Here is a 13,547-nt window from a genome sequence, read left to right on the forward strand (position 1 = left end):
GTTGAATCCAAAGAATAATAGGAGGATGAATAATGATGGTGTTTTTTAAGCGCTTACTATGTGCCGAGCACTGTTCTAAGTGCTGGGGTAGATACAAGGTAGTCAGGTTGTCCCACGTGGGGCTCACAGTTTTAATCCCCATTTTACGGATGAGATAATTGAGGCACAGAGAAGGTAAACGGCTTGCCCAAGGTCACACAGCAGACAAGTTCATTCATTCATTCAATAGTACTTATTGAGTGCTTACTATGTGCAGAGCACTGTACTAAGCGCTTGGAATGAACAAGTCGGCAACAGATAGAGACGGTCCCTGCCGTTTGACGGGCTTACGGTCTAATCGGGGGAGAGGGACAGACGAGAACAATGGCAATAAATAGAGTCAAGGGGAAGAACATCTCATAAAAACAATGGCAACTAAATAGAATCGAGGCGATGTACATTTCATTAACAAAATAAATAGGGTAATGAAAATATATACAGTTGAGCAGACGAGTACAGTGCTGAGGAGATGGGAGGGTAGAGGGGGAGGAGCAGAGGGAAATGGGGGGAAAAGAGGGTTAAGCTGCGGAGAGGTGAAGGGGGGGTGGGAGAGGGAGTAGAGGGAGAAGGGGAGCTCAGTCTGGGAAGGCCTCTTGGAGGAGGTGAGTTTTTAGTAGGGTTTTGAAGAGGGGAAGAGAATTAGTTTGGCGGAGGTGACAAGTGGTGGTCGGGATTAGAGCCCATGTCCTCTGACTCCCAAAGCCATGATATTTCCACTGAGCCATGCTGCTTCCCCAAATCCAAAGAAGAGGAGTCCGTTCCAAGATGTTTGGGATAGATTTTGCACTTTGCATCTGATAGCCAACTGCACAGAATAGCCCTTGCCCCTCAGTCTTAATAAAAAATTGTGGTGTTGGCTAAGGCCTCACTATGCACCAAGCATTATGCTAAGCCCTGGGAGTAGTTACCATACAATTGGCCCGTCTCCCTAACCAAGGTTGCACGCTGGCTCCTCCCCACCCCATCCCTTGGCCCTGTTTCTTCCCCAGCACTGATCGATTCCCTAGGCTCCTCTTTCTCCTAGGTCCCCTGCTCAACCCCTCCCAAACTCTTCCTCATCCCTCTGGCTCTTTTTCTAGTTTCCTCCCAAAGTTCATCCTTAAAACCTTCTGCCCATCTAACCCTTTTCCATCTGCAGCACAGGCTGCCCAGCAGCATCAGCCCCCGCTGGGCCATGGAAATGGCTCTGATTGGCCTCTTCCTCCGGCCTGGCAAGCGACCTCTTGGCCCCTAGGGAGCCCCGCCCCAGGCAGAAGGTACCCTCCTCCCCTCCCCTTCACCCTGTCCTCCTCCTCTCCTCTTCTTCTCCTCCTCCTCCTCCACCATCGTCCTCCCAACCCCACATTCAGCTCCTGAGCAAGGGCTTTCCATTTGTACTCTCCCAGGAGCTTAAATACAGTGCTCTACAATCAATCGTATTTATTGAGAGCTTACTGTGTGCAAGAGCACTGTATTGAGCGCTTGGGAGAGAAAATGTTATAGTGTAGCTGGTATTCACGTTTCCTGCCCACCACGGGCTTATACTCCAGACCCTAAATTAGTCTAGACTCTACAGTCTAGAGTGTTTACTGCATACAGTCAGGACTGACTTAATAAATAGGATTGAATGATTGATTGATTGATTGACAGGACGGGGAGCAGTCTCTGGGGGATGTGACACCTCCCGGGCTCTCGAGGACCATAAGTCTCTTTAGCGTTATGTAAATCCTGGATGAATTCCTCCCGCCTTCTATCTGATCATAACCTTTCCCTCCTCTGTGGGATTATTTGCGTACGTTGTACCTTTTCTCCGTCAGAAGAGAGAGGCACACAGAGAGACAGAGACGGAGAGAGACAGAGAGACGGTGGCGTTGGGGCCACCGAGGGCCTCCCCCTGGAAATCTAGGAAGAGGGAATTTGGCCTCTGGCTTCAGACGGGGTCACTGGGGGGGACGGGCTGCCTGAGGGTCCCTTCCTTTTGAAGTGTAAGTGCTCCCCCCGCACCACATACACATCTTTTCCCTCAGGGGAAAAGCGCTAATTCCTGGGAAAATAAACTTCCCGAGCCTGACACACCAATCCGTCCCCCAACCCTCCCTCCACTCACGCCCCCTCCCCCAAGAGGTCTCCCCCAAGCCAAAGGTTATCTGTCCGGAGAGGCTGCTCTTCTCTTTTCAGTTCCCTGTCTGGGCATGCCCGGGGTGGGAGCGGGAGAGGACTGAGGGGGCACCCCCAGGTCTCTTCTCAACCCGGGCCCCTAGAAGACTCCCACAGTTCAAATTCGCTCCCCTCACTTCCCTCTCCTCGTCTTTTTTCTCCACCTCCTTCCTGATCCATCCCTCTTGCTCAAGGAGCAGACAACAACCAGGAGCCTTTGGATAGGGAAACTGAGGCCAGGGGAGAAGGCTCTGCAGAGCTGACACAGACTTCGTCCAGAATCAAAGACCAAGCCCGCCTGCACCTCTGAGGGACCTGGGAGAGGACACCCTGGTAGAGAGTGGTTGGGTGGACTGGGAAACTGATTTCTGTAGAATACTGATGCTCCTAGTGTTTTCCCTTGCTGTGGGCAGGGAATGTGTCTTCCAACTCTGTTATATTGTACACTCCCAAGTGCTTAGTATAGTGCTCTGCATACAGTAAGTGCTCAATAAATATGATTGATGGGTTGATTGATAGAGACCTTGGTCTATACTTCGGGTTGTGGGTCTAAGTCTACGCTGTGGGATGGCAGACTTGGTCAGGTGGAGCCAAGACCTGAGTCAATCAATCAATCAATCAATCAATCAATCACTCAATTGTACTAAAACCATATTTCTAAAACCATAACTACTAACACCATATCTCCTCCAATAAGCCTTCTCTGACTAACCTCTCACTTCCCCACCCTATTCACTCTTCAATATGCATAGACTATGCACTTGTGTCCATAACCCTAAAACACTTTGATATGCGCCCTATCCCCAGCCCACAGCACTTCTGCCATTTCCCCTATCTATAATTTATTTTAATGCCTGTCTCTCCCACAAGACTATAAACTCCTGGAGTCTACTAACTCTGTGCACTCAATAAATAACACTGATTGATTGATTGATTGAGGGTAAGAAGGTGGGGGAGGGAGACTGTCAGCAGAGCCAATTAGAATGTAGAGGGGAGGCTGAGGTCACCCTCCATCAGTGCCGCTTGGCTTAGTGGATAGAACCTGGGCCTGGGAGTCAGAGGACCTGGGTTCTAATCCCGGATCTCCCACTTGTGTGCTTTGTGACCTTAGGCAAGTCACCTAACTGCTCTGCGCTTCAGCTTCCTCATCTGTAAAGTTGGGATTCAATATCTCAGTGGAAAGAGCCTGGGCTTCGGAGTCAGAGGTCATGAGTTTGACTCCTGGCTCTGCCACTTGGCAGCTGTGTGACTGTGGGCAAGTCACTTAACTTCTCTGTGCCTCAGTTCCTCATCTGTAAAATGGGGATTAAAAGTGTGTGAGCCCCACATGGGACAACCTGATTACCCTGTATCTCCCCCAGCGCTTAGAACAGTCCTCGGCACCTAGTAAGCGCTTAACAAATACCAACATTTATTTTTTTTTTATATCTATTCTCTATTTCCCTTAGATTGTGAGTCCTATGTAGGACAGGGACTGTGTCTGACCTGATTATCTTATATCTACCCAGTGCTTGGCACCTAGTGCTGTATTCCCCTCTTCAAAGCCCTAATGAGAGCTCTCCTCCTCCAAGAGGCCTTCCCAGACTGGGCTCCCCCTTTTCCCTCTGCTCCCCCTCCACTCTCTGTTCCTCCCCCTTCCCCCTTCCCCTCCCCTCAGCTGAGCCCCTTTTCCCCCTTTCCTTCTGCTCCTCCTCCCTTCCCCACCCCACCCTCCGCTCCTCCCCCTTCCCTTCCCCTCAGCACTGTGCTCATTTGTATATATTATTTATTACCGTATTTATTTTGTTAATGAGCTGCACATCCCCTTGATTCTATTTATCGTGATAGTAGTATTGACTTGTTTTTGTTTTGTTCTGTTTTGCTCTGCCGTCTGTCTCCCCGAATAGACTGTGAGCCCGTCATTGGGTAGGGATTGTCTCTGTAGCGGAACTGTACATTCCAAGCACTTAGTACAGTGCTCTGCACATAGTAAGCGCTCAATAAATACTATTGAATGAATGAATATATTATTATTATCATTATTATTATTATTATTATCCATGTCCCCAGAGCTCAATAGTCCACTTGCCTCCCCGGCCTGAAGGCCAGCTCAGACTGCTGATCTGGTGCCCCCTGGTGGGCAACCCCTGGATTGGCAAGAAGGACAAAGCTGCTTTTTAGTGGGAAAAAGCCCCTTCTAGTTGTGCAGACAGGGAGCTGAGAGGCAGACTTGTGGGGCTGGGGGCTCTGCCGATGTGAGGATCTAGAGTGGGGTTGAAAGTGACCCCTGAACTGAGGTGTATGCTTTTGTATGTGGTCGTATGGGAGACCTTTTCGAGTGTGAGCTCCAATGATGCAAAACCTATCTACTTACCTACCCCTCCATCCTTCAGAGCAACGCAGCCCAAGGGGGTTTCTCCCAACAGGTTTTAAGACAAGCATAAGGGACATTTTTGAGGAAAAAAGTGGGCTTTATAAAAGACGAGAATTGAAAAAGGGGGAAATCTTTCTATCTGTCTCTTATCTGTTACTGATTTGTACATTCCAAGCGCTTAGCACAGTGCTCTGCACATAGCAAGCACTCAATAAATACTATTGAATGAAGGAAACCTCTTTGGGGCCTCCAAACATCGTGGCCTTGTGCGGCCAACCTGTGGCCATCACAGTGACCACCCATCTGGCCACACCCTCAGCCCAGGCCTGGGGAGGGCCAGGGAAACTCACTAAAGCAGAACCAGGCTGGAAAAGGGACAGAGGCTGCAGGACCAACCCAAGGAAGGGCTTCCTGTCAGAAGTTGGTGTGTGAGGTCAGAGCAGGTGCCTAGGTGCCCACCACAGGTCTTTAGGAACGGAAGAGACCCCCCTTTCACCCAGCCACCTCCCTGCATAGAAACTTTTTTGAATATAGCCCTGCCTAGAGGCAGGGGATGGACAAGATGACTTCTAAAGTCCCCTCCCACCTGAGGAAACTTTGGTCCCCAAACAGATGCCCGTGTTCCTGACCGTTCAGGTTTGTAAGTCTGGATGCTCAGAAGCAACCTTCAGGGTGCACATGTGCAATATGTATTGTGCATATGTGCATTTGTGTGTATCTTGTGCATGTGTGTATGGGAACTGGGGCTAGAACATTTTGTAGCCCTGGAAAGTAGAGGGTGAGAGGAGTTTGGGGACCCCTCAGCCCATCAGTGTGGGGCTGTAAGCCAGAACTCCCTGAAAGGGTGGATTGCTGACCTCCGAGTGTTTCTGACCTTAGTTTCCCCAGAGTTTGGATGGCTCCATTTTTGTGGGGAAGATGGAGAGGGTCCACTCCCTGGGTGCACTTGGGCTTTGGGGTTTTTTTAAAATAGTATTTGTTAAACCAGACACTGTACTAAGTACTAGGACAGATTAAAACTGATTAAGTTGGACACAGTCCATGTAGATATGGGGTTCACATTCTTAGTCCCCATTTTGCAGATAAGGTAACTGAGGCCCAGATAATTTAAGTGACTTGCCCACGTTCATACAGCAGACAAGGGTTGTCAGCCCCCCAAGGACTGTGGCTCCATACACTCCTAAAACATCTCGGCAAGTGTCGGTGAGGGGAGCTCAGGGTCATGGGAGGGAGCGAGGGGGAACTGGGGACAGAGTGGTCACACTGGTCACGCTGGGCCTCCTCCCTGCAGACTCACACTGGGACATCACCGGGACTTCACCGGGAGCTGAAACCAGGCTGCCCTTCTTTCTCCTTCTCCACGCACCCTTCCTATCCCACCTCCTTTCACCCTCCAGGGTCACAGAGCCTGGTTGGGAGAGGAGGTGCTGGAATAGAGGAGGAGGGAGGATAGAGGAGGAGGGAGGATTACCTGATCTGTAAAATGGGGATAAAAGTGTGAACCCCATGTGGGACAGGGACTATGTCCAACCTGATTAACTTGTATCTACCTCAGTGCTTAGAACAGTGCTTCACATAGCACTTAATAAGTACCATAATTATTATTATTAAAAGGGGTTGGAGGTGGAGCAGGAACAAGGCAAGGAAGTCAGCGAGGGAGTGAGGAGGTGAGGGCTTGAGCTGAAGCCTACTCCATTTCTAGGGGTGAGGGGAGACATTAATTTTGCAAAACGAGAAGAGTTTGGGTGGCCTGATAAGTGTGTGAGCTTGAGCAGGTCTGCCTAGAAGTGCGTACTAATTTAGCTTTCTCAGTGTGGGGTTTGTGTGTGTTAGGAGTCTGTGAATGTGGGACAAATGTTGTGTGTTGGTGGTGCCTGAGTGTGAAAGGTGTGCTATTCAAGAGAACTCACCGTTATTCGTGAGTTACAACTTTGCAAACTGCCTATGTGTATATATGCGATTTGTGTGAGTGAGTGTGTGAGAGAGAGAGCAAGAGAGAGAGAGAGAAACAGGGCTGCGAGCTGTCACTCAGACCTCAGGCTGACAGGAGCTGGCTTTCTATCAGGGGCAGTGAGGCCTGATTGCTGATTCGAGGAAACAAAATAGCAATAGTAATTATGGGCTGTGATAAGATAAAGGCGGAGCAGGAGCAGAGACAGAGCAGAGGGGGAGAGGGAGAATGGGAGTGAGAAGAGGCCAGGGCTGTGGCCTTCACTAACCATTTACAGGAAATTAGCATCTGTCAGTCAGTAAGACAGGGAAGGAATTGGCAGGTGGGCAAACATGCAGCCTCCTCTGTCCCCAGTCTGTGTGCCAGGTCCTGTCCTCCCAGCCTCCTCCCTCCCCTGTCACTCCTAGCCCTCCCAGCCACCCCCTTTCCCCTGTCATTCCTAGCTCTCCCAGCCTCCCCCCCTCCCCTGTCACTCCTACCCCTCCCAGGCTTCCCCCTCCCCTGTCATTCCTAGCCCTTTCAGCCTCCCCCTTCCCTGTCACTCCTACTCTCCCAGTATTCCCCTCCTCTGTCACTCCTAGCCCTCCCCAGCCTTTCTCTGTCCTATCCTCTTTATTTTATTTCTATTTTCTGTCCCTCTCTCCTCCATTTTTTTCTCTTTTCTCTCTCTCTTCTTTCTCTCTCTTCCCCTCCCTGCCTTCTCCCCACTCCCTCCAGCTCTCCCTGTCTTCCTCTGACCACCACCTCCCCTGCCCACCTGAATCTGGCCAAGCCTAGCAGCAGCAGTGAGGTGTACAGCTGTTTCTGGGGAGCCGGGTTTACAGTAGCAGTCCTCCCTCCTGCCTCCTAAGGATGCACCACTGGTCCAGGCCCCAGCAGGACATCTGGGTTCCATGTCCCCACCTGTGCCAGTCTCCTTTTTCCTGAATGAAATCCTCAGAGGGTTTTCCTGAATGAAATCCTGACTGCTGGGGGTAGAGTCAGTCAGTCCATTGCATTTATTGAGTGCTTACTGTATGGAGAGCACCGTACTAAGTGTTTGGGAGAGTACACTAGAACATTCCCTGGTGGGAGGTGGAGCAGGGATGAGGAGGTGGAGATGGAGAGGGGGTCCTCTCATTGAATTCATGCTGGGGGGGGGCGGAGGCTGGGAGTGCCTCTCAGTATATTGGCTGAGCCTGGCAGGGAGTGGGGGGATGAGGAATATGAGCTGTAGGGGGTCCCTGATAGGTAGGGAAGGAAAGATCTGGCACCCACCATTGGGCTACCTTAGCGCCCTGTCCCCAAGCCCTGAAACCAACTTCTGCAGCCAGGTGCCCAAGCTCTCAAAGACATCTCCTCCAAGAGGCCTTCCCTGACTAAGCCCTCCTTTCCCCTTCTCCCACTCCCTTCTGCGTCACCCTGACTGACTCCTTCTGTTCTTCCCCTCTCCCAGTCCCACAGCACTTAACACTTATGTACATATCTGTAATTTATTTATATTAATGTCTGTCTCCCCACCCCCAACTGCCCAGACTGTAAAATCATAATAATGATAATAATAATTTTGGTATTTTTTTAAGCGCTTACTATATGCCAAGCACTGTTCTAAGTGCTGGGTAGTTACAAGGTAATCAGGTTATCCCACATGGGGCTCACAGTCTTCATCCAAATTTTCCAGATGAGGTCACTGAGGCACAGAGAAGCAGCGTGGCTCAGTGGAAAGAGCACGGGCTTTGGAGTCAGGGCTCATGAGTTCGAATCCCAGCTCTGCCACTTGTCAGCTGTGTGACTGTGGGCAAGTCACTTCACTTCTCTGGGCCTCAGTTCCCTCATCTGTAAAATGGGGATGAAGACTGTGAGCCCCACGTGGGACATCCTGATTCCCCTGTGTCTACCCCAGTGCTTAGAACAGTGCTCGGCACATAGTAAGCGCTTAACAAATACCAACATTATTATTAAGTGACTTGCTCAAAGTCACACAGCTGATAAGCCAGGATTAGAACCCACGACCTCTGACTCCAAAGCCCGGGCTCTTTCCACTGAGCCACGCTGCTCCCCCACTGTGGGCAGGGAATGAATGTGTCTATTTATTGTTGTATTGTACTCTCCTAAGTGCTTATTATAGTATTCTGTACCCAGTAAGTGCTCAATAAATATGATTGACTGAATAGAGCCTGTCTCCAGCCAGAGGGTTCTGGGAGGCTCTGCCCTTGAATATACCTTCTTGCCCCCTAGGTCAGACCCTGCTGACCACTTTGCTTGGATTTGACCATGTATTTGGGGGGGGGGTCTGGGGTGATTATCAATCAGCTGTATTTATTGAGCAATGTTCTATGAACAGAGCTGTACTCAGCCCTTGGGTGAGGACAGTTGAGGTAGTAGACACAATCTCTGATCTCAGGGAATTTACTTTCTAGTGGAGGAAATAGACATTAAAATAATTTACAGATAGGAAGAAAGGAGAAATAGGGTTTTTTTTGAGGTGAGTTAGTGCTTAAATAATAGATATTTAAGTATATATGTCCTGAAGTGCATTGGGTGGTTGGGAATCCAAAAGTGCATAGTAAGTTGGTGCAGGAGTGCTGAAGTAGTAGTTTGTGGGGGAGATGAAAACTGGGAGAAAATAATAATAATAATAATAATAATAATAATAATAATAATATTTGTTGCACTGGAGTAGAGACAAGATAATCGGGTCTCACATGGGGCTCACAGTCTAAGTAGGAGGGAGAACATTTATTGAATCCCGATTTTGCAGATAAGGGAACTGAAGTCCAGAAAAGTTAAATGACTTGCCCAAGGTCACACAGCAGACAAGTAGCGGAACCGAGATTAGAGCCCAGGACCTCTAACTCCCAGGCATGGGCTCTTTTTACTAGGCTACACTGCTTCTAGTAGAAAAGCACATGTCTGTGATACTTTTTGTGTAGAGGTGAGTATGGGTGTGACTGTGTGACATAGCATAGATGACTTCCTCTCCTCCCATCAGTCCCAGAGCACTTATATACATATCCATGATTTATTTGTTAATATTGAGTTTATATACAGACTGTGAGCTCCTATGGGCAGGGATTTTTTCTATCAATTGTATTGTACTGTAATCCCCTAAGTGCTTAGTACAGGGTTCTATATGAGACCGTTGTTGGGTAGGAACTGTCTCTATTCATTGCTGAACTGTACTTTCCAAATGCTTAGTATGGTGCTTTACATATAGTAAGTGCTCAAAAAATATGATTGAATGAATGACTAGTAAGCACTCAATAAATATGATTGATTGCTTGATTGCTTGATTGATAGAAAGTTCCTCTAAGGAAGTAGGAGAGCATGTAAAGAGCACAATCAGAGGACTCAGATTCTAGTCCTGAATCAATTACTTGCCTGCTGTGTGACCTTAGGCAAATCACTTGATTGCCCTGTGCTTCAGTTTCCTCACCTGTGAAATGGATATAAAGTACTTGATCTCCCTTGCTCTTATAGAGTGTGAGTTCCTGGTGAAGCAGGGACTGTGTCTGATCTCCTGACTTGTTTCTACTCCAGAGCTTTGAAGAGGGCTTGGCACATTGTAAGGGTTTAATAAATGCCTCTATTATTATTCAATTCAACAGGCAGTTTTGCCAAGTGGTTGTGAGATCTTGTACTCTCCCAGTAGCTTAGTACAGTGCTCTGCTCATGGTAATCAAGTAATTACTCAATAAATATGACCGATTGATTGCTCTCTCTGCCACCCTTAGAAGGTAAGATGTATGTGTGTTGGGTGGGGGGAGGGATGGGTTCTGTGCCTCATTTGCACTTTCCAAGCAGTTGGTGAATTGCATTCAACAGGTGCTCAATAAATACAATTGCTACTATCACTCCTCCTCCTCCTATTTCTACTACTATTTCTATCACTTCTACTTCCAATACTATCACAACCACCACCAAAAGAGGCTCCAGAGCTGCCAGACCTAAAAGCTGGACTCGTCTCTCTCTCTCTCTCTCTCTCTCTCTCTCTCTATCTCTCTTGCATACTCCTCCTCCCTGTCTGCTACCTCCTAGGGGGCAATTGTGTTTCCCTCAACAGCAGGAAGTGCATTAGTGTGGAGGTGCTGCATAAGTGGGAGCTGGAAGGAAACAATAATCTTGGAAGGTCTCCTAGAGGATTTCAGACGGGTTAAGAAGATGTCCAGAGCTGGGATCTGACAAACTTGAAGAAAGAGTTCCAGGCAGGGAGAAAAAAGTGAGTAAGGGATTAAAGATGGGAGAGATGAGAATGAGGCCCTGTTAGCTTGAGAAGAAGGAGTACTGCAAGCTGGGTAGAGTGAGAGAAGGAAGTGGATAAGTAAGAGGGAAAGAGCTGAGAAAGGGCCTTAAAAAGAGGGCAAAGGTTTGGGGAAGGAATGGGAGACTTTCAAAGCTTTTTGAGGAGTGAGGAGATGTGTGCAGACAGAACAACATTTTAGAAAAGTGATAGGGGCAGTGGAGTGAAGTATCTGGACTGGAGAAGGGAGAGCCTGGAGGCAGGGAGACCAGTGAGGAGCATAATGCAATAGCATAGTTAGGATTGTCAAATTCCTGGACCAGGGCAGTGGTTGTTTGGATGGAGAAGAAGAGGCTTTAGCAAAATACACAGTGTGAGAGTTGAGAGAGAGAGAGCAAGGAGTCAAGGATCATATCAAGGTTTGGGGCTTCAAGGATACAGCAGACAGCATGGTGGTGGTGTCAGCTGGGAAGGAAAAATGAGGTGGGGGAGAGGATTTGAGAGGGGAGAAGAGAAGCTTAATTTTAGACCTGTTGAGTTTGAGGTGTGCCAAGGGGATCTGTGTGGTGATATCCTGGAGGAAAGAGGAAATGGTGAGATGGCAGAGGAAGCCAGAGGTTGGGGCTAGGGTTATTTGGGAGTCATTGGTGCAGAGATGATAATAATCATTATGGTGTTTAAGTGCTTTCTATGTGCCATGCACTGCGCTAAGCAATGGGATAGATATAATAATATAATGATAAGCATAAGTCCCAACCCCACATGGGGCTCACATTCTAAGTAGGCGGGAAACCAGGAAGCTGGTAGCTGAAGCCTTGGGAGTGGATGAGCTTCCCAACTGAATGAGTGCAAAGTGAAAAAAGAAAGGGACCTAGAACAGAGCCTTGAGGAACACCCATAGTTAGGCAATTGGTTGCAGAGGAAGCTGGCAAAAGGGACAGAGAAGAATCATCAAGAGAGGAAGAGGAGACTTGAAAGAGCTGAACCAGTAAAACCAAGGTTAGCTAGGGATTTCAGAAAAAGAAACTGGTCTACGGTGTTGAAGACATCCAAGAGGTCAAGGAGGATTAGGACAGAGTAGAGTCCATTAAGTTTGGCAAAAAAATAAGTCATTGGTGGCCTTGGAGAGAGCTGTCTTAGTGGAGTGAAGGGGGTGGAAATCAGATTGAAGTCGGTCAAGAAGGAATTAGGGGAGAGGAAATGGAAACAGAAGAATTTGGATAAGCATGGGAGCAGGAGGACGGGGCAATTGCAGGAGGGGTCCATGGAATCCAGAGAAGACTTATTTAGTAAAAGGGCGGCATGAGGATGGCTAAAGGTGGAGGGAAGAGAGCCCTTGGAGAGAAAGTGAGTGAGTTGTTGAAGATGGTGGTAAGGGAGAGTAGGAAAGTGGGAGCAAGTGTTTCCAAAAGGCGAGAAGGGATGGCAACAGAGATGCAGGTCAAGGGAGCAGGAAGGAGTTCTCATTTTGAGAAATGGCTGGGAAGGATGAGAGTGGCTGGAGTGGATGTTGTATTATACTTAATTCTGTTATATTTTCCCAAGCACTTAGTAATGATAATGATGATGGTATTTGCTAAGAGTTTATTATAGTACAGTGCTCTGCACATGATGATGATGTTGGTATTTGTTAAGCGCTTACTAGGTGCCGAGCACTGTTCTAAGCGCTGGGGGAGATACAGGGTCATCAGGTTGTCCCACGTGAGGCTCACAGTTAATCCCCATTTTACAGATGAGGTAACTGAGGCACAGAGAAGTGAAGTGACTTGCCCACAGTCACACAGCTGACAAGTGGCGGAGCCGAGAGTCGAACTCATGACCTCTGACTCCGAAGCCCAGGCTCTTTCCACTAAGCACTCAGTAAGTATGATTGAGTGGAAGGGAATTGGGGAGGTGAGGACAGGACCTTAGGCATCTCATGCCTGATGGTTTCAATTTAGTCCACAAAATAGTTGACAAGATCATCAGGGGGAAAAGCAGGGAGAGGTAGGGACATTTCAGGAGGGAGTTAAAGGTCTGGAATAATTGGTGAGGTCAGTGGGCACGGGAATCCAGGGAGGAGAAATAATGTCGCTGAGGAGAAAAGAGGCAGAATAGAATAGAAGCAAGTGAGGGTGAACTTGAAATGGTCTAAGTTGGTTTTATGCCTGGATTTCCGGCAGCAATGCTCTGTGGCACTATGGTAGGAATAGAGGAAATGAACCGTGGAGGGATCCAGGGCTGGGGGTGGATGGTGTGAGATTGATGAAGGGTCAGCGGGATGAGAGAATTGATATGAGTGAAGGGAGAAGGTGTGGATTTGTGTGTCAAGAGAGGGGAGACTAGTCTGGAAGCTCCTTGTGGACAGAGATCAAATCTGCCAACTCTATTATGCACTTAGTACAGTGCTCTGCACAGAGTAAGTGCTCAATAAATACCATCGATTGACTGACTGATTAGGAGCTCTGTTAGGGAGTCCATATGAGGGCGTGTTGGCTTGGGAAACGTGGAGTGGGAATAAAATTTGGAGGCCTCTATTAGGGGAGAGAAGAGTTTTATAGGGAGGGACATAGGTGAAATTAGGTTAGGTTCGTCTGGGTTAAGAGGCCAGGTTAAGAGGTGGGGTTTAGAGAGGGAATTTCAGAGTTGGTGAGATTAGAACTGGTACAGCGACTAGTGATGATGAGATCCAAGTTGGTTGGTAGGTGGGCTGGGATGGAGCTGGTCCACTGAGTGGAAAGGTAAGAGGAAGCAGGTGGCTGCAGGGGCCGGGGTCATGAGGAGGCTATGACCTCAGGGCAGAGCCATTTCCTGGGCCTCAGTTCTGCCCTCTGTGAAGTGGAAAGACAGAACATTCCCACTGCCTAGAG

The sequence above is a fragment of the Ornithorhynchus anatinus genome, chromosome 16, assembly GCF_004115215.2.
Source record: "Ornithorhynchus anatinus isolate Pmale09 chromosome 16, mOrnAna1.pri.v4, whole genome shotgun sequence".
Taxonomy (NCBI): Eukaryota; Metazoa; Chordata; class Mammalia; order Monotremata; family Ornithorhynchidae; genus Ornithorhynchus; species Ornithorhynchus anatinus.